Source organism: Lycium barbarum, chromosome 4 (assembly GCF_019175385.1).
Source record: "Lycium barbarum isolate Lr01 chromosome 4, ASM1917538v2, whole genome shotgun sequence".
Classification (NCBI taxonomy): Eukaryota; Viridiplantae; Streptophyta; class Magnoliopsida; order Solanales; family Solanaceae; genus Lycium; species Lycium barbarum.
Window position 1 is genome coordinate 86293974 of NC_083340.1, and position 22904 is coordinate 86316877.

A 22904-nucleotide genomic window follows, 5' to 3' on the forward strand; every position below is an offset into this window, starting at 1 on the left:
TCTACACATAAACCATCCATATTACCGTTAAGCTTAACATCATACACTTGTCTCAAGCATACAAATGAAATCCTTTTAGAATCTGCCGAAATTCGGGCAGCATCTCCCTTATATGTTTTACCTCCTCCAAATACCAAAACAACTCCTAAACAATACCAACAACATCAGCAACAATATTAATACCAATATATTCCATAAAACATCCCACACAATGTTTCTCCAATTTTCAAACCAACCATAACAACATCCATAATACCATAATCAAAGAATTATATTCAATTTAGTCTCAAATTAATCCAAAGTTCTCTTTCAAACTCACCTCATGGACATCAACTTCAATTCAACTATTTATGATTTTTCTCCTATGATTCTTTCCTTTCTAAGAATTTCTAAACCTTTACATCATCTCAATCATGTAAATAATAGAAAAAACATACCTTATAGTGGAAGAATATCACTTCATTCACCCCTTTCCAAGACCAAGTTCATCATCACCTTGAAGAGAAATAAGAACAATTACCTTCCATGGATTATCCTTGGGGTTTTGATGTTGGTATTCTCTCATAACAATCTGGAAAGGTTATGGAAGGTTATGGAGGATTATGGAATATTATTGAAATTTATGGAGAGTTATAGAACCCTCAAGAGCTCTCAAGAACTCTTTAGAAGTGTGGTGAATGAAAAGATGATGAAAAATGATGGGTTAGAGGGATATTTATAGGTGTGTTGGGTCGGGTACTGTAGCAACCCGGGTACTGTAGCAGTTCGTTTCAGCTCTGTCAGCCTAACTTGTAACGTCCATAATTCTCTACTCCAATTGTCACGACCCAACTAGGGGCCGCGACGGGTACCCGGGGCTAACCGCTGAGCACCGCTTGTTCTACTACCCATTATGCTCATTAACTACTCTTTTGTCGATTTTACACTCAAATTATAGGAAAGTCATGTTTTATTTGTAAACATAAATAGTTTCATATAGATAAGCCCCTTTAGGCTATCAAAAATAATATATATACATTTATACCATAGTGACTTTATCCGACCACATAACCCACATTGAGTATCTACGAGCCTCTACTGAAATACAAAACGCATAGACGGGACAGGACCCCGTCGAGCCCAACATATACAAAATACACAAAAGACTAATCAAGCACCTCCGGAACAAAGGAGTGCTTTCAATCGGCTAACAGCTCCTACGACTCTGGCTCAAGCTCTCCTCTCTGTCTACCTGTGTGCATGAACACAGCGTCAAAAGAAAACGGACGTCAGTACGAATATTGTATTGAGTATGTAAGGCAAGAATGAAATAATTATAATAGGAGGACAGTGAGCCATAAGAGAAAGATATAACCTGCAAGAGTGTCACAAGCAATTACATTTCGTACATATATCACATTTTACATAATCATGGTACGTAAGTCATCACGTCACATATCTCGTCACATCACATGTCTCGTCACATCACATATCTCATCACATCACATAACATATCTCATCGTTATCCCGCGTCCGGGTAACCATCATATGCCGCCCACTAGTGGTGATCATGCCCGACCCTCTAGGCTCGGTGTAACATCGCATCCCGCCTTAGCGGTGACATGCCCGGCCATCAAGGCACGGTGGAACCATATGATCACAAAATCGATCATTACCCATCACTATTGCATATCTCATGAACGTATCACAATCTTATCATAGCTTGGCATATTCATACATAACATAGGCATATTATAAGTTAGCATTATTGATCATCTCATAAACATATCATGACTTAGCATTATTTCACATTTAGCATTAGGAGTACACATTAGACTTTGAAGACAACCATAGCTATGTCGGGGTGACGTAAGGTCGTAAACCCCAGATTATGTTATGAACATTTATGAGTACTTTGCCTCACCTTGAAGGAAATAATACATAAGGTGAGTGTCAGCAATAATATCCTCATCAACATTATGGGATCACCATATCATAAACTATTGAACCTCTATACTTTAACTCATTATCATCATTATCATGCTCATATGTAATTTAGTATTCTTAGGAACTCATAAGTACCATCATATAGGAGGATCATGGAAAGCTTGAAAGATTCATGCCTTTGAAGGAAGGGATAAACCTTACATACCTTTGACGTTTACTAAGCTATCGCTTGCGTGTTCTCCTTTAATGCACACGTTCTACCTTCAAGAGAATTTATATCGTCATTAGCTAAGCAATTGTAAGAACGGGCTTTCTAAAGCTAGGGAAAATTGGACAGAACTTCCTTTGTTTATACTACCTTTCCCATAGTCTATATCAGCTCCCAAACGGTCACAACAACATTCACAATATTACAATCAATAATCATCATTTATATACACTCACCATAATCCACCATTTCTCTTCAATTTCTCCACATTTATGGTTATAGCTTACTATCGCGTTTCCTCTTATATAATACTTATTTCATGGTCTACATGTCATTTATGACGTATTCATAATCATAACACACCAACATTCATGATTTAATCCAACTACCATCCAAACATGGCACTAGTCACTCATTAATGACCCATCTCCTATGTCTTTCTACAATTAAAGTATCTTAACCTTCCAATACCTTAAACAACATGGTTTAGTCATGAAACTTACCTTAGATGATGGTTGAACAAGTCCTGAGTGGAGTTTATCCTCTAGCACCAAAACCCTACTTCACCTCCTTTGGTTTTCTTTAAGGAAGATGAATTTTACTTGGGTTTCATACACTTTGATTCATGGATTTGGTGTTGTTGATCATTGATTTCCTTTGATTTTCTTGTGGATGGATGTTGGAGAATATTCTAGAGGGTTCTTGTCTTGTGGAGTGGAGGATGGAATGAAAATGAAATGAAAAGGGTCCCTTATATTAAAATACAAAAGCTGGCCGAACAACATTATAAGGACCAACATACGGTCCGTATAATTTTTACTGACCGTATGTTGGGACCGTATATTTGGTCCAGTGAGCCATGTTGTTCTGGACTAGATGTACGGACTGGACATACTGTCCGTGAATATTATACGGCCAGTATGTCTGGCCGTATGTTGTCCAGTTCTCCGGAACTTGTTTTCGTCGACTCGTTTGATCTCCAATCCTTATGGGACCTTCTTGGCACTTGTTTAACATCTCGATACCAATCTAAGGGACGTTATTGCTTGTCTCCAAGACATCACTATGCCATCATAGACTCGTTGCTCGAAATTCTTATCCGATACACAACATATGGTTCGCTTTCCATGGTAACTTTCTTTCCTTGCATTATATGCCTTTGAAATCTCGTTGAGGGTCATAAAATACTATTTCTTACTCATCAAAACATCGCATAAGCTATGTCCTTTGTTAGCCTATTCACTGTACATATACAGGGGATTTTCCAAGGTGTAACACCAATGTCATATCGATGAGCGATTTGTTGCGTTGCAAACTAGATTCGATGAACTTCATTTTAGGATTTTGAAACGCCTTAAAACTTCTACTATACTAGAAGATATACCCCTCCAAATTTGACCCAAAATTCTGTCTTAAATTCTGTCAACTTTTTTTTTCCAAGTTTTTGACAAATTTATTTTCTTCGATTTGCTTGGTCCCGGGTTTTCCCATAGCTTATTTGTCACGACCCAACCCCGTAGGCCGCGACACGTGTCCGAGCAGGACACCTTACGTACCCAATAACCCCAAACCAACATATAAATTAGATACGCATATATAAAAGCCAAACGGAGCCACAAGCTATCGTACATAAGCAGATGTAGCGCACAGAAGCCGATAAGGCCATCCCAGAATACGTATTTCCCAGAACATATACACAACCCACATATGTGTCTACAGACCACTACGAACAGTAATAACAGAAACATAAGACGGGACAGGGCCCCGTCGTACCCCTGAATAGCGTACATATATACAATAGCAGAATACTATACCAAAATATAGGCTCCGGATAAAAGAGCGCTCCAAAATAGCAGAACAAAGTCCTAAGCGGGCGGATCAGCAAACCTGTCGTCTGTACCTGCGCGGCATGAAAACGCAGCCCCCGAAGAAAGGGGGTCAGTATGGAATATGTACTGAGTTTGTAAAGCATGAAGTACAGTAGACGAAATCATAACTGGAACAGAAAATACAGAAAATGAGTGCAAAGTCCAGGATATCAAAATGTATACTTACAAAACGTAAATAATGCATGCAGAAACATATGCCAAATCCGGCCCCAATACGGGACTCGGTGAACAGAACGTGGCGCCACCCCGTCACTGGCGCCACAACACATCATACTTCAGAGTAGGGAATAGCTCCGTAACATATCATAACATATCAGATGGCCACATCGTATCATATCATATCATATCAGAACATAGGTGTACATGGCACATCATACTCCGGACCCATGTACATGTCATACCTGTCCCCTCACATCGAGGCACGGCGAACAATGCAGTTGAATACACTTGATAACAAATCCTGGCCCGGGCTCGGGGAAGGAAGCATTGAGGCATCCACGAGTGGAGTAGTGAGAAACTTATGCATCATAAAATATTTACAAAGACTCGACAGAATAATCCGAATGACATGTCATTTAAGAAAGAAATCAGACGATAGTCATAGCACGTACCTTTCGGATGTCGCGGGGGATTATATCGAATTAAAGCTTTTGGGATTGTTTGAACATATCAAAATAAGCTTTTTGAAATCGTTTTCATGTTTCAAAATGCATTATGGAAGTCAACCAAAATAATTCAAACAAACGTCATATGGTAGTTAGGAGAGTAGCCAAGAGTTTCCTTTGAATTCTACTTCAGAACAAATCAGAAAAATCCGGGAGTAGTGGGCCCACCTCGGGTCAAACGAGGTGGCGGACACAAAGTATGTGTAATAAACTTTATGGAGTCTCTTATGAGGGTTTTAAGGTAATCGGATTTTATTTACACAAGTTCTAGGTATTTAGACAACTTTCCAAACCATTTGCAACATAATTAGTTCAATTCCACTAAATGGAAAAGGGGCAAATTTAGACGCGGATTCCGAAGAGTAGAGTAGTCCCCGAGGTTCAACTTCAAACCTAATACATCTAGGACATGCCAAGAGAAGGAAAGTGTGAGCTTTACATACCTTTTCCGCTTCTTACGCTCCTCCAATTTCAAGTCCCGAATGCCCCAAAAGCTACAATTGGTCACAAATACCAAACATTGATTATAAGCCTTTAAGAATTCAATCTTAACTCAACACTTGTCTACAAAAATTTGGGCAGCATCTCCCCTGTTTATATGCCTAGCCCAGAATTACAATTCAGCAACCAACACATCAACAACAATACCAAATGTATTAACATCATTTCCAACACCAACATATGCCGTAAAACAGCCCGCACATTATTTTCCAACCAACCAATTCGCGATATAATTATTTAATAATTTTATTTCCGTAAAGAAGTCGAAATTAACACTAACAACATCCTCCGCATTCTACAAGTTAAATACATTTTTTTTTTCATCCAAAATTTTCTTCAAACCCCATTCCACAATTCAACCATACCAACAAACGAATTTATCACGCTATTTTCTTCGTTCTAATCCGTTAAAACTCTAAATAAACTTGTTAACAATGAAAAGGAACCTTATTCATACCTTAAGTGCACAGCCACCACGTCCACCCTCTTCTCTTTAGTTGATTTTTAGCACAAATCGAAGGCAACGCGACGTAGAACACTTTTCTCTTCATGTGCTTCGGGATTCGGGGCTCCGATTTTGGTCAAAAATTGAATTTCTCTCTAGGCTCTCCTCTCTCTTTTTCTCTAGAGTTTTCTAGGTTCTCTTGGTCTGAAAATGAGGGAGCGAAACCGAAAATTTTAGTTAAAAAGCATGGGTAATGGGCCTGACCCGAATTGGATTCGGGTTGGGCCGGATTTACTGTTCAACTCGACCCTCCTGCCTTAAAACGTTCACATCTCCTTATCCCGATGTCACCTGTAGGCCCACGACCTACCGTTGGAAATATAATTCAATTATCTACAACCTTTATTTCTGGGAGTTTTCCCAAATTCCAAACCTATAATGCCGTTTTTGCCCCTCCAAGTTAGGTCATCCGAAAACGTTTTCTTAAATCGTCCTTTTGGAGGGCTTACACTCATTTTTGTCTTATGGGTCCTTCTTAGGACTTGCTCAAATTCACATGTAATACCCATATATCTCTTCATATGTCTTTTAAAAGGTCCCGATGTGTGGGCCCCACCTTAACTTACTGTAACGAGGGTTTTTCGTTAAATAACTTATGAACCAATTCACACCATATTGTCTCCAAATGTCGTATGTGTATATATTCTTAGACTTAGATCACCAAATCTTCATCCTTAATCCTTGTTTGACTTAACTCCTTTTCGAGCTCGTTCTACTCCGTCTATGATTTTGTAGTGCGAAATTTTTCCGGGGTGTAACATCCTCCCCCCCTTTAGAACATTCGTCCAAGAATGTTCGACTGTCCTTATGAAGCTTCATCATATTTCGGGGAGGTCCCCTTACCAACTATGTACTCGTATTTAATCAGCCCACTTATGAGGGCATTCATTTCCCAACTCCTGTTTTTCCTATTCTAACATATCTTTCACTTCTATATTCAACAATGCTATTGTCCTTTCTTTTCCGGCCCAACCATCCACATCTTTCACTTCTTGTCACACTTCTCGGTTCCTTACAACGTTATCTTAATCCCACGTCATATCAAACAAATTCATAACTAGGGTCAGACGCATTGAAGCATATCGGACAGATCCATAATCAGAGTCAGATGTACTGAACTATGGCGGACAAATTCGTAGTCAAAGTCAGACGTATGGAAGTATGTCAGACAAATCCGTGATCAAAATCAGATGTACAGAGATGTATCAGACAGGTTCGTAATCAGAGTCGAACGTGCAGAGGCATATCAGACAGAAACGTAATCAGATTTAGAAGTACAGAGGCATAATAGACAGAGCCTCATCAAAGTCAGAGGCGCAGACGTATAACAGACAGAAAATTAATTAGAATCAGACCACTTCCACTAAGGCTTCAGTGATTTACGAAAATTTCCCCTGTCGATGTTTCATTACTCACCTTGATCATTGTACCACGAGTTATTTCATCAAAACCTGTTCACTCATTTAGAGACTTGTTCGTCAAATTTCCACACAAATAGGTTTATGTGTCGCTTGTCGACTCTTTCGAAGGTTTTGCTTAATCACATTTCTTATCCTTCATCTTTTCTAATGTCCGTACTCATTTTCTTTTCCAGATATCGTCGCACTAGACTAATTTGTAATGTAGTCAGGGTTTGTCTATTCTTTGACAACATTCGTACCCTAATCTCCGCTTCGCTCCATGCATTCCGTTTAGTAAAACCTTCCGTCTATCGCAACATTAGTCGCCGGGACTCAGCTTTTGATCAAAATGGTCACTAGAGGAAAATCATACACATACATATACGTTTCCCACTATCTTACCTGCAAACGTCTCCAACCGCTTTTCAAATTCGCCCTAAATTTCCGAGCGGTATTGCACTTTTTCCTTTCACCCATTTAGTCTGCCTCGGTCTGCGCGACTCCTGTGAGGGTACTAGCTACTCCACACGTTCTCTTTTCCTTTAGGTTACCCCAAATTTCCATTTATATCTTATACTTACACTTGTGAAAATTTTTGTATCCTTCCCAGGGGGTCACCCATCCCAGAATTGCTCTGGCCCCAGCACGCCTAACCTCGAAACTTTCATGCGTTTTGATGGGTTAATGCTAACATAATTGCGTCAACTGCCCCACACGAAATTTGTCACGTGATTTAGGGCAGATCGGGGTCTTAGTAAATTTTCGAAAAGTTCCCGTAACGGGCCCCACTCCGGTTTAAACCATACAATTACCATATTGCCCTTCTGAATCTTCAATATTCACTTTCATCTGGGGTTTCTAGATTCACACTGGTGGCGGGGACATCTCAGTCGCCCTTTCTTTTAACCACTGGGTCTTTAATCCTTTTAAAATTGTTCCGTTGCCGTCACTGAATAATATTCTACAGAAATCATACACACATAGGAAATTCTAGGAAACTCATATACTTATAAATGATCAATCTCGGGCCTGACCTGGGGAGCTGCCGTGGGAAATGTGTCCATCATCATCGTCTGTCTGCCCCCCACTCGTCTGGCTCCCGCTATTACCTGCATCCGAATCGGAGGAGTATAGGTAGCCCGGCAACTCCTAGTTCACTGATGGTCAGGACAAAGGACTGGGGTAGGGCGTAACACTCTCCGGGGAGGCCTGTCTAACATAGTGCTCCACCATAGGAGCTGCTGGCATGTCCCCGGAAACCTCCTCCTCCGGCGTCCCAGAGGAATGCTCTAGTGGATCTGTATCGTGGCTATCCTCCACCCTGGGGGTAAGAAACTCTGGAGGTATCGTCGCCGGATCCTCCGAAGGGTCAGTAGCATAACTATCTTCTCTGAGATCCTCTGCTCTAGGGATCAGAAACTCTGGAGGAATTGTCTCTGGATCCTCCGAAGGGTCTGTCTCAATCGAGTAGCTGGGGCTCTGCTTACTCGGTCCTAGTGATATCCTGGGGGCCTTCTTAGCACCCCTATCCCCATCGTCAGGAGTTGTCCTTTTCATTCTTTGTCAATCTACAGTCACCTGCAAAAAGAGGATCAAAAACAATTTCCCAAATGCTGACACTGTTGCTCTTTTGGAGCCTCGCTGTAGACACATCAATTCATTGGAAAAGAAACATCCTAACAATACAGCTCTATCGCATGATCTAAGATCCAAAGAAAGGGTAACATCCTAAATGTCCTGTAGCCTCATGTTTATAGATGTGGTGCACAACACACCGATAAACAGGACTCTACTAGACACGGTCTGTAGACACGGCGAGGACTAACCGCTCTGATACCACTTCTGTCACGACCCAACCCCGTAGGCCGCGACTCGTGTCCGAGCAGGACACCTTACGTACCCAATAACCCCAAACCAACATATAAATTAGATACGCATATATAAAAGCCAAACGGAGCCACAAGCTATCGTACATAAGTAGATGTAGCGCACAGAAGCCGACAAGGCCATCCCAGAATACGTATTTCCCAGAACATATACACAACCCACATATGTGTCTACAGACCACTACGAACAGTAATAACAGAAACATAAGATGGGACAGGGCCCCGTCGTACCCCTGAATAGCGTACATATATACAATAGCAGAATACTATACCAAAATATAGGCTCCGGATAAAAGAGCGCTCCAAAATAGCAGAACAAAGTCCTAAGCGGGCGGATGAGCAAACCTGTCGTCTGTACCTGCGCGGCATGAAAACGCAGCCCCCGAAGAAAGGGGGTCAGTACGGAATATGTACTGAGTTTGTAAAGCATGAAGTACAGTAGACGAAATCATAACTGGAACAGAAAATACAGAAAATGAGTGCAAAGTCCAGGATATCAAAATGTATACTTATAAAACGTAAATAATGCATGCAGAAACATATGCCAAATCCGGCCCCAATACGGGCCTCGGTGAACAGAACGTGGCGCCACCCCGTCACTGGTGCCACAACACATCATACTTCAGAGTAGGGAATAACTCCGTAATATATCATAACATATCAGATGGCCACATCATATCATATCATATCATATCATATCAGAACATAGGTGTACATGGCACATCATACTCCGGACCCATGTACATGTCATACCTGTCCCCTCACATCGAGGCATGGCGAACAATGCAGTGGAATACACTTGATAACAAATCCTGGCCCGGGCTCGGGGAAGGAAGCATTGAGGCATCCACGAGTGGAGTAGTGAGAAACTTATGCATCATAAAATATTTACAAAGACTCGACAGAATAATCCGAATGACAGGTCATTTAAGAAAGAAATCAGACGATAGTCATAGCACGTACCTTTCGGATGTCGCGGGGGATTATATCGAATTAAAGCTTTTGGGATTGTTTGAACATATCAAAATAAGCTTTTTGAAATCGTTTTCATGTTTCAAAATGCATTATGGAAGTCACCGAAATAATTCAAACAAACGTCATATGGTAGTTAGGAGAGTAGCCAAGAGTTTCCTTTGAATTCTACTTCAGAACAAATCAGAAAAATCCGGGAGTAGTGGGCCCACCTCGGGTCAAACGAGGTGGCGGACACAAAGTATGTGTAATAAACTTTATGGAGTCTTTTATGAGGGTTTTAAGGTAATCGGATTTTATTTACACAAGTTCTAGGTATTTAGACAACTTTCCTAACCATTTGCAACATAATTAGTTCAATTCCACTTAATGGAAAAGGGGCAAATTTAGACGCGGATTCCGAAGAGTAGAGTAGTCCCCGAGGTCCAACTTCAAACCTAATACATCTAGGACATGCCAAGAGAAGGAAAGGGTGATCTTTACATACCTTTTCCGCTTCTTACGCTCCTCCAATTTCAAGTCCCGAATGCCCCAAAAGCTACAATTGGTCACAAATACCAAACATTGATTATAAGCCTTTAAGAATTCAATCTTAACTCAACACTTGTCTACAAAAATTTGGGCAGCATCTCCCCTGTTTATATGCCTAGCCCAGAATTACAATTCAGGAACCAACACATCAACAACAATACCAAATGTATTAACATCATTTCCAACACCAACATATGCCGTAAAACAGCCCGCACATTATTTTCCAACCAACCAATTCGCGATATAATTATTTAATAATTTTATTTCCGTAAAGAAGTCGAAATTAACACTAACAACATCCTCCGCATTCTACAAGTTAAATACATTTTTTTTTTCATCCAAAATTTTCTTCAAACCCCATTCCACAATTCAACCATACCAACAAACGAATTTATCACGCTATTTTCTTCGTTCTAATCCGTTAAAACTCTAAATAAACTTGTTAACAAAGAAAAGGAACCTTATTCATACCTTAAGTGCACAGCCACCACGTCCACCCTCTTCTCTTTAGTTGATTTTTAGCTCAAATCGAAGGCAACGCGACGTAGAACACTTTTCTCTTCATGGGCTTCGGGATTCGGGGCTCCGATTTTGGTCAAAAATTGATTTTCTCTCTAGGCTCTCCTCTCTCTTTTTCTCTAGAGTTTTCTAGGTTCTCTTGGTCTGAAAATGAGGGAGAGAAACCGAAAATTTTAGTCAAAAAGCATGGGTAATGGGCCTGACCCGAATTGGATTCGGGTTGGGCCGGATTTACTGTTCAACTCAACCCTCCTGCCTTAAAACGTTCATATCTCCTTATCCCGATGTCACCTGTAGGCCCACGACCTACCGTTAGAAAGATAATTCCATTATCTACAACCTTTATTTCTGGGAGTTTTCCCAAATTCAAAACTTATAATGCCGTTTTGGCCCCTCCAAGTTAGGTCATCCGAAAACGTTTTCTTAAATCGTCCTTTTGGAGGGCTTACACTCATTTTTGGCTTATGGGTCTTTCTTAGGACTTGCTCAAATTCACATGTACTACCCATATATCTCTTCATATGTCTTTTATAAGGTCCCGATGTGTGGGCCCCACCTTAACTTACTGTAACGAGGGTTTTTCGTTAAATAACTTATGAACCAATTCACACCATATTGTCTCCAAATGTCGTATGTGTATATATTCTTAGACTTAGATCACCCAATCTTCATCCTTAATCCTTGTTTGACTTAACTACTTTTTGAGCTGGTACTACGCCGTCTATGATTTTGTAGCGCGAAATTTTTCCGGGGTGTAACATTATTATGTGAACATAAACCGTCATGACCATAGAATTAGTTCGTATAACATCATATATCCTTTAAGAGAACTCCAGTATCCATACTTAGAACTTCCAACACTTATAAATTTCCACGTACGAAACTACGGGGTGTAACAGTATCATAAGAAGCTTTTAAGTATCATGAACTTCTAACTTTCGGAAGTAAGAAGGTTATGGAAACAGATATGGAATCATAACATAGAAATCAAGCCTTTTGAAAAAAAGGGACTAACCTTAACATACCTTTGTGGTCTCCTATTACTTAACGCTTATTCTTCCAAGCTCATAAATCTACATTCAAGATAATTAATACTACTGTTAGGCTTATTATCATATGCGTATCTTAAGTCTTCGAATTAATTCCCTTTAAAATCTGCTGAAATTCGGGCAGCATCTCTCGTGTTTATATCCCTTGCCCGAAACCACAATACCAACAAAACAACAACAATAGCAATACTAGTATCGACAACATCATCATCAACACCAAGATACTCCATAAAACATCTCACACGATGTTTTTCCCCAATTTCTCAACCAACCATAACAATATCCACAATACCATAATCAAAGAATTATATTTAATTTAATCTCATATTAATCCAAAATCTCCTTTCAAATTCATTCCATAGTCATCATCTTCACTTTAATACTTTGCAACTTCTCTACTATGATTCTCTTCTTTTATAGGACTTGCTAAACCTTAAAATCAACTTAATTATGAGAAATAGGATGGAGAGCATACCTTACACGATGCTCACCCCACTCAACTTCTTCCAAGACCAAATTCATCACAACATTAAGTAGAGACAAGAACAATCCTTCTCCATGAATTAGCTTGGGGTTTTGGAGTTTGATCCGCTTTTGTGATGGTATAGAATGTTTTGGAATGGTGGAGAACCTTCAAGAACACTGTTATAATGGAGGGAGAAGTGTGGGAAATTCAAGAAAGGTGTGGAGATGTTAGGAGAGTTCTAGAGGTTTTTGGTGTTGAAGAAAAATGAATAACATGCAGTGTAGAGGCCCTTTTATAGGTGCCAAACTCGGATTGGGCCAGGTCAAAACATAAGTGGGCTTTTAAGTGAACTTTCCGGATTCCCGCCTAGGTTTGGGTTCCCCTGACTGTCCATTTTAAAATGCCCATAACCCCCTGCTCCGATGTTAGATTAACGAACAATTTGTTGTGTTGGAAACTAGACTCGATGAAATTCATTTTAGGATTTTGAAACACCTTAAAACTCCTCATATACTCGGAGATATACCCCTCCAAAGTTGACCCAAAATTCTGTCCAAAATTCTGCCTACTTTTTCCCAAATTTTCGGCAAACTTATTTTCCTCGGTTTTGCTTGGTCCCGGAATCTTCCGAAACTCTCCATACATGATATTTATCATTAATCATACTTGATAATGGTCATGTCCTTTGGGTCCAAGGTTGTCCTTCCCGGTTACGACTTACGAGATCATAATTCATCCTTTACTTCATTGTTATGTGCTTCCCATGGCTTGTACCTTCCAAAACTTCATGGGGCGTCTTCGATACTCCATTAATACGGTGAAGTACGCAACATGCTCATGCTCTGAAAGTACGAGGTGTAACAATTGGGAAGAGGATTTCCATTTATTCACACACTTAGCACACAGTATACCCACTGAAGGTCTTCATTGGGACGTTATAATTAGATACCAATTAGGATTTAATGATACCAATTAGCACGTCAAGACACCAATTGGAATTGCCTAGATACCAATTGGATTCAACTAGGAGATTGAGCATTGGAGCAGCACGATAGAATGAACGAAGGGAAACTTCTAGATGTCCTATAGCCTCTTTTGGATGGGTATGGACGTCATCATACCATTCCACAAGACTCTAGTAGACATTTGCTCTTGTACTTGTGAGACCGGTAACCTAGGCTCTGATACCAACTGTCACGACCCAAATTACGAGCCAAGTTGGCATTTACTGTATTATTACCTTTAAGGCGAACCCTAATCACCCAACCCAATATTCAAACACATTTTATTTTCAGTAATATAAATAATGATCTCAAGGGAAAGTAAATATTCAAAATGACTCTGTTATTAATACAAGAAAACTGAAAAGTTGTCGGGATCTTGTCTAGACAGGTACAAGAGCTCCTATTACACAAGAATAAAACCAAAACGAACGACACAACCTCTGCCTAGAATGAGATGAGCAAGGCTGTAGGAAGATGTAAGATAATCCACTAAGAAAAACTTCAAGTAATAACCTACAACACAGCTACACCTATAAAGGATGTAGCAAGAGTAGTATCATTACACCACACGTACTGGTAAGCATCATAGCTCGACTAAGATTAGTTCATGCAACACAATATAGCATCAACAAGATAAACAGATAAGTCAACGAATACCCTCAAGACTCCCAATATAGAAAACTACACCGGTACGAACTCATCTCTCTAACTCCTGGTTATTTCAATTCGCTTATTCCCACAATAACATTAGTTACCCGACTAGTCAAAGTGTAGTCCTACTTCATATTTCTTTTAGGGTCAAATAATTAATCGTTATCCCTTCAATTCCGCTAACATCTATCCTCTTATTATTAGCCCTAGGATTTTCTATTCGGTTCACTCACTAGATTATGATACATTCACGGAAACGTACTCAGCGCACTCTCACAAAGCACTGTGACTCTCTAAATCCACCAGATTTAACACATAAATTCTAAATTAAGCAATTCTTTCTTACGCCAACACCTTCATACATGATCAAAACTCCTCAGACAGTTCACACAATTATAGGAGATGCATGATGCAACTATAGTAGAATGGAAGCATATAAGCAGGAGAATGTGAAGGTATGTAATGCAATGGAATGGCCCGATACACAAACTGTACATACATACTAATTGGTGTCTTTGCCCAATAGTCATGACCTATAGGGGAACCATGATATCCATGTACCCTCGCTAGAGAATCTTACCTTGGATCACGAGCCTTTAACTTAGGTCACATCCTCACCCCCTGTAAAATGTGCTTTTTCATATATATAGCTGTCACATCACTATCAATGATCAATTTTTAAGTAGTACCTCATATTGAACCCAACTCGACCATAAAATCGGGTAGTACAACTGATATTTACTCAGACTCCCCGCTCCATGCAGTGTTCAATAACTACAAGCAATTAGATGCAACGATGCTAATGCATAAAATCATTATCATGGAATATGCCCTTGATTAGCGCAACACTATTATGTCTTAGCTTCAACTTACCCAATGCAACCCTTTTTATTTACATGAATAAACAACCCTACAAATCTTGTATATACTCAACAATTTAATGCGGAAACTAAATATACCTCGGAATAATTATGCTGACCTATGGGGTAACTTGCCTTAATAGCGGTAAGTGATCTCTCCCAACCAGTAACACACAGACATCAATAGAACTTACAACTTAGGATCCATTATGCACTCATTGTTATCCTGGTTACCATATATCTATATAACTTCCGTTAAATTATATGTATATCCATCCGAACTCCGTGTCCAAAGGCATAATCATGCTTTCTCCCGTCAATTCTATACGTATATATGACTCACTAACCAAAGTCTAACTCAAGTAAACCGTAACCTACCTCGATGACGAGCAGCTATTCGAACTTCCATGAATTATCCACCTCCTAGCTTTTATCCGAAATCCGTGAGAGATGATAATTGATGGAGAAGATGTGAAGAATGTTAGAGGAGCCTCCCTTTCTTGGTGTTAAGGGTTTTTCCCAATGTAAAACCTAATAGCAGTCTTGAAGGGCCTCTTATTAAAAAGGAGGGTGAAATATAAACCTGAGTGTGGGAAAATGCGTTCACTGGTCCGTGATGTCCACTGCAGTGGACAACAGGCTCACTACGGAGAGATCATGGCGGAGGACACCAGGCTCACTACGACAAGACCGCTGTGGCGGCGCCCTGTCCGCTGTGACGGACCGAAGCTTGCCCGGGCCTATGATTTTTAACTCTTTTTGAAACTGATTTTTCTAACTATTATTCATTTTAGACCCATAGGTCTTACTTTTTAAGATCTTAGGCCTAGATTCAGTGCGAGTTCGCGATGTATTAAATAACGACCGGGCGGCTCGTTACAATCTCATACGTTTTTAAATTTCCCATGAGGTCCTCTACGGTCACCGTATCCATGTCTTTGGCCTCCGTAATGGCATTGACTTTGCTTTCCCAAGACTCAGGGAAAATATCGAGCAGTTATTCAATTAGTGTTGATTGAGGAATGTTTTCTCCAAGAGATTATACCTCATTGGTTATGTTGGTGAACCTATTGAACATATCTTGGATGGATTCACCTTCGTTCATCTTAAATAACTCATACTGTCGATTTAATATGGAGATCTTAGATTTCTTTAACTGACTTGTTCCTTCATTGGTGGTCTGTAAGGTGTCCCACACTTCTTTGGGCATCTTGCAAGAGGAGATTCTGCTACATTCTTTAGGTCCAAGGCCGCTAATAAGTATCTTTTTGGCCTTTGACTCTTTTCCATATGAGAAAGTGAATTCTTTGGGGATAATTGAGCCCTTCTGAATAATTTCCCATAGCTTTTGATCTTCGCCTATTATGTAGTCTTCTATTCGGGCTTTTCACCTGCCGTAATAATTTCCGTTAAAGCATGGTGGTCTTATTGATTGTTGACCTTCTTGTACTGTGGGAGGTGCCGCCATATTTTAAGGTACTAGCCTTTGTAGAAAGGTCCAGCTCGCATACCACTTGTAAGGATCAGGCCAGTCTATGCGTTCCAAAAATCTGATTCTTAGAACTGTTTGCGTAAGAAGGTATTGCAATGGAATATAAAATCAACACCAGAATTTTCACGTGGAAAACTCCTTGCTCAAGGGTGTCAAAAACCACAAACTATCTTGCTATAGGATTTACCCAAATTCTTCACTAAAATAGGAGTTGTTAAACAAGTTCAATAACCAACGAGCCTATTCCCCGAACAGCTTATTCTAAATAACAATCCAACAATTTAACCAACGAACTCTTGTTATACAATACTTGAAAATGTAAATAGATGGAACCACAATAGAACCTAACCTAGACAAAATAAAGAACTATATGGATAAATCTTGATAAGCTTGGGTTTTTTATCGTCATGCAGTTGTCTCTTCTACTGTTGACTGCACTTACTTAAGCCTCTCGTTGGAATGTTGTGATTTGCAGTTTTGGTTAAGCTCCAAAGCTTCTTCATGTTTTGTTTATATAGAAGTAGTTGCCGCCTTCAATCATTGAGTCCAAGCAGATTTTGGTTACATTAATTGTACCCCCAAACCTTGTTTGACTTGGATCTTTCTTTCTTTCCTTGAATGCACTTGACTTTCTCGTCCTATTTCAATGCTAATTTCCATGTTCATCGACTTATGGTATTTGTAAGAATATTTCCATCACTTGAATCCAACTCTTCATCGAATAAGAATCGGTCAATATTCCTTTTTCTCTAACATCGGCATAGAACTGCTTTCAATCTCCAGTTGTGTAAGGATCTCTTCCTTTGTGCAGTTCCTTTGTTGCCATGACTACTTCGCTGAGACCTTTAGAGATCCGCTTAGATCTGTGGTTCTTCAAATGAATTCCTTCTTATATCTCTCTTATTTGTCAGATCATCAAAACTTCGATATCCTTGATCATTGAGCCAGCAACTACTTAACAACAACTGTTTTATACTTTTTTTAAGGGATTGATTGAGATGAAAATGAGAATTGTTTAGGTTCAGATTTCCACTAAATTATGTAACTATTTTTTTGCAATTACTGTTATTTTAAGAATAATGCTAAAAATTTGTAGTGTGTCTTTTAAGATTGCATAGCTATGTTAATCTGTGACTAATTATTGATTAGATTTTAGACATCAACAAATAAAGAATTTGGAAAGTATTTTTGTGAACAAATAATTTTAAAAATATTATGTAATGCATGTTATTTTTAATACACCAAACCAAGCAGTCGATAAGAAATAATCTCGGCATAGCTTATTCCTGCATTACTAATACACCCTATTCAGCAGTATTCTTATATAGTCTACCAAACAACCCCTTAGGCATTAAAAGGTTAAACTCTTCGGCAGAGAAAGTCCGAAGCAGTGGTCTCTTCAAAAGGTGGCCTCTATTTGTAGTTTTGCTTTATTAAAGAAATATTTAGATAAATAAAAAGGGTATTTAGGAAATTGACCTTAAAATTTTTAAGTTCTTGCTTGTAACGACCCCAACCGGGGGGAGGAGGGGGGGGAGAATGACTGGGACCCGGAGCTAACCTACCGAGCACCTCTTAACATACTTTTCATATTCATATCTAGGTGGACCACAATAGATAACTCATAAATATCATAATTTGTAAGGGCATGAGTCTAAAAGGTAAAGCACATCTGTTTAATCATCACCAACTATGCCTATATATGCAAGTCAACAAGGCTGCCAAAATTAATATAGAAAATATGAACTGATGAGGTCATGTGACATCTAATTATATACGTCTGTCTACAAGCCTCTATATGGAGTACATAACACCAAAAAGACGGGACAGGACACCGCCATGCGCATATATACACAAAACAATAGTACCAGCTGAATTGTAGCTCCGGAACAAACCGAGAACTCTTGCGCAATCGCAAATGAAGCAACCTAGGGGTCTGATCCGTCTCCCTGCCTAACTGCGGGCATGAACGCAGCGTCCACAAACAAAAGGACGTTAGTACGAATAATGTACTGAGTATGTAAGGCATGAATAACAACATAATGAAAATATTAAAGAAACATGAAATAGGAGAAATAACATGTACACCTGAATACCTGGTAAAGCGGATATCATGCATGCTTAGCCTTTTAAAAAAACATTTTAATACATATATAATATAAGTGTTATTGTTGTGGAACATGCAACCGGATCCATATATCATATCATCTCGCGTCCGAGGTAACATCATAACCTGCCCACTGCAGTGGTGTGCACATCTACGTGTCTGTCTGGCCGACTATAGCGCGGTGCGGTGTGAGAAAATACATACTTATATAAAGCATGCATGAGAGCCCAAATAAAAGCTATAATTCTATCGGAGTGACGTAAGGTCGGTAACCTCTGATTTCCATTATGGAATCATTATCATAGCTATATCTCATCTTGAAGGAACAACTATCATAAGATTGTCACGACCAAACTGGAGGGCCGCGACTGGCACCCAAGACCCAACTCGGCTGAGTGCCATACTACTATTCTATCCAGGAGTCACAACGTCTCCCTTATGGTTAATTCAACGAAACCCTTTAGTCATAATAAAATCTTTTTAAAAAAAAAAGCATAAAAACACATCGACCTATATGGTCGCTTTACACAACTGTCGACTCCTCGACGCCTTATCCACAGGACACTGTCTGCAAAAGTCTCTAACATACACGAGATACCATAACATAACTACTATGACTCGGCAACACTCTGAACTGAGATAGAGCTCACCAATCTAGGTGATATCCTGGGAACATCCTATAGCCAACGTCTTCTACTCATCTGTAAACACCTGCGTGGCATGAAACGCAACCCCCGAAGAAAGGGGGTCAGTACGAATAGTGTATTGAGTATGTAAGGCATGAATAACATCATAATAAGAAGTATAGAACATAACAGGGGATAAAGATGACCCATACATTTGATTACCTCTTAAGGAGAATACCATACATGCAACTTTAACCTTTTTAAATCAATATGTACATAAAATCATGGAAGACATCTGAAACATTTTAATGAATGTGCAAAGAAAAATTAAAACATCACCACATAGGCCACAGCGTCACCCCCTGTCAACTGTGCCGCATATATATATATATATATATATATATATATACATCCCTACAAAGGCCAAAACGTCACCCCCGTCAACTATGTCATATATACACACATCACAACAAAGGCCACAAGCGTCACCCCCTGTCAACTATGCCATATATATATACACATCACAACAAAGGTCACAGCGTCACCCCTGTCAACTGTGCCTTATATATACACAACAAAGGTCACAGCGTCAACCCCTTCAACTGTGCCTTATATATACACAACAAAGGTCACAGCGTCACCCCCTATCAACCGTGCCTTATATATGCATGAAAAATGAAAATGAGTGCAGTGCATATTCAAAATGAAATAATAGAACTTTGTAATGTCCCAAAATAGCCATATACATATTTTATACTCATGGCATGCATAGGAGTTCAAATAGAAGCTACCGCTCTATCACACCTTGAAGGAACAATTTATAAGATGAGATCAACAACAATGAAATAAATCAAGAAGATCGTGAAAAAGCTTAACATTTTCATATCATCGTTGAAATCATAACTTGAGGCCTTAAGCATAAAATCGTCCTCAACGTAATTCTCATAAAAAAAATCTGATTTTTAACATCATAAGAAACTTTAAGAGTCATAATCTTCTAGCTTTTGAAATCAAGGAGGTTATGGAAACACTTATGGAATCATACCATGGGAATCATGCCTTTGAAAGAAAGGGACGAACTTTAACATACCTGAAATTTGATGTTGCGGCTTTTCCGCCTATTTTCTGTTTCGCAATCTGCCAATAAGACCATTCATACTATGGTTAGGCTTACTATTATATACGTACCCTAGACCTTCAATTTAAACCTCCTTAAAATCTGCCAAAATTCGGGCAGCACCTCCCCTGTTTATATGCCTAGCTCGAAATCACAATCCAATAACCAACAACAACAACAATACCAACATCACAACAATATTATCAACGCCAATAGGCTCCATAAAACATCTCACACGATGTTTTCCAAATTTCTCAACTAACCATAACAATTTCCACAATACCATAATCAAAGAATTATATTCCATTTAGTCTAAAATTAATCCAAAATCTCCTATCAAATTATTCCATAGTCATCATCTTCACTTTAATAATTTGCAACTTCTATACTACGATTATCTTCTTTTATAGGACTTGCTAAACCTTCAAATCAGCTTAATCATAAGAAATAGGATGGAGAACATACCTTACACTAGAAGAACTCCACACCACTCAACTTCTTCAAAGACCAAATTTATCACAACATTAAGTGGAGACAAGAACAATCCTTCTCCATGACTTAGCTTGGGGTTTTGGAGTTCAATCCGCTTTTGTGATGGTATAGAATGTTTTGGAATGGTGGAGAGCCTTCAAGAATATTCTTGTAGTGGAGAGAGAAGTATAGAAAATTTTAGAGAGGTGTAGAGAGGTTAGGGGAGTTTTAGAGGATGATGGAGTTGAAGAAAAAAAATGACTAAAATGAAGTGTAGAGGCCCTTTTATAGGTGTCAAATTCTGATTGGGCAAGGCAAAACATAAGGGGCTTTTAATTGGATTTTTCCGAATTTCCGCCCAGGTTTGGGTTCCCCTGACTGTCCGTTTTAAATGCCCATAACTCCCTGCTCTGATGTTAGATTGACGAACGGTTTGTTGTGTTGGAAACTAGACTCGATGAAATTCATTTTAGGCCTTTTGAAACACCTTAAAACGCCTCATATACTCGGAGATATACCCCTCCAAAATTGACCCAAAATTCTGTCCAGAATTCTACCAACTTTTTTTCCAAATTTTTGACAAACTTATTTTCTTCGCTTTGCTTGGTCCCGGAATCTTCTAAAACTCTCCATACATGATATTTATCATTAATAATACTTGATAATGGTCATGTACGTTGGTTTCAAGGTTGTCCTTCCCGGTTACGACTTACGAGATCGTAATTCATCCTTTACTTCATTGTTACGAACTTCCAATGGCTTGTACCTTCCAAAACTTCATGGAGCGTCTCTGATACTCCATTAATATGGTAAAGTACGTTTGTCATGCTCATGCTTTGAGAATGTGAGGTGTAATATCCTTCCCCCTTTAAGAATATTGGTCCTTGAATGTTGTAGCTAGCGAGCTTATGACGCTTTTATTAGTTTCTTGAAATGGTTGTACTTCTTTAGTTCCTGATCTCCATGCTCTTGTACTATAGGCTCATTAGTCTTCTTTCATATCCTCCCAATTCTCTATCGAACTCATTCATTAGTTCCATATCCTCATGTTCTTATGTCTGTACTCGGTGGTCAACTGGTATCTAGTTACTGTCCTGGGACTTGTTGCCATTAAGATGGTCTTAACTCATAATTGCTACGGCTCACTGCCAGTCTATGAGCACTCTTAATTGTTGTACTCTTTTGCCTTGCTCCTTATTTCTCTACTAGTAGACAAAATCCCTTGTTTAGACATGGCACTCTTCCTTGCTTGTTTCTTGGTGCTATTTTAGATTATCCCTTTTTAGTTCCTTGGTCGAACTATTTAATTCCTTAAAATATCATCCTATCCATACCCGAACTTTTCCTACAATTTCCTCTCCTCAGTTTTAGCATAATTGCAATATAAACTCATAAACATGGAACTAAGATAAAATCCTACTTAATCATAATTTCCTTTTGATACGAGTATGCTATCTTCTTAAGTCGTTGATTCTCTTGTACCAGTGATCATTTGAGACATAAATTAGCCGATGTTCTTCTTTGACTCTCTATCATCGTCCTTACACCATTGTTTTTGGCCATTGCATCAAGACGATTGTCTATATGGTTCTATAACATATACTCTCACATTTGATATGACCGGCGACTTGTGACTCCACAACTTGCGAGGTGCTTTCTAATCTTAGGTGGCATTGTTGTCTTGCTATTCATAGGCACACTATCTCCCTTTCCTTTAGAGATCATTGAACTCCCTATACTTCTTCCTCTTGCTAAAACTTTCTCTTATACTCCGGTCGCCTTATTTTTAACATAGGTTGGTCAACTTAATCTCATTCTCCCTTAACTCTTTATTGAACTGTTTCATAATGCTATAGCCTTCTGTTCTTATATAACTGAACTAACATTCAATTAACATTCTATTCCTGTCAAGGTGGCTTTGGTTCGCCATGGCTATGGCTATTCGTCGACTTGCAAGTACTCCCTCTTACTTGTTCTTCATTTCTCCATTAGCGGACAAGTCCCTTGCTCTTTTTTATTTTGGCAAAGCCACCAGAAAGGTGGAAATTTATTGATAAAG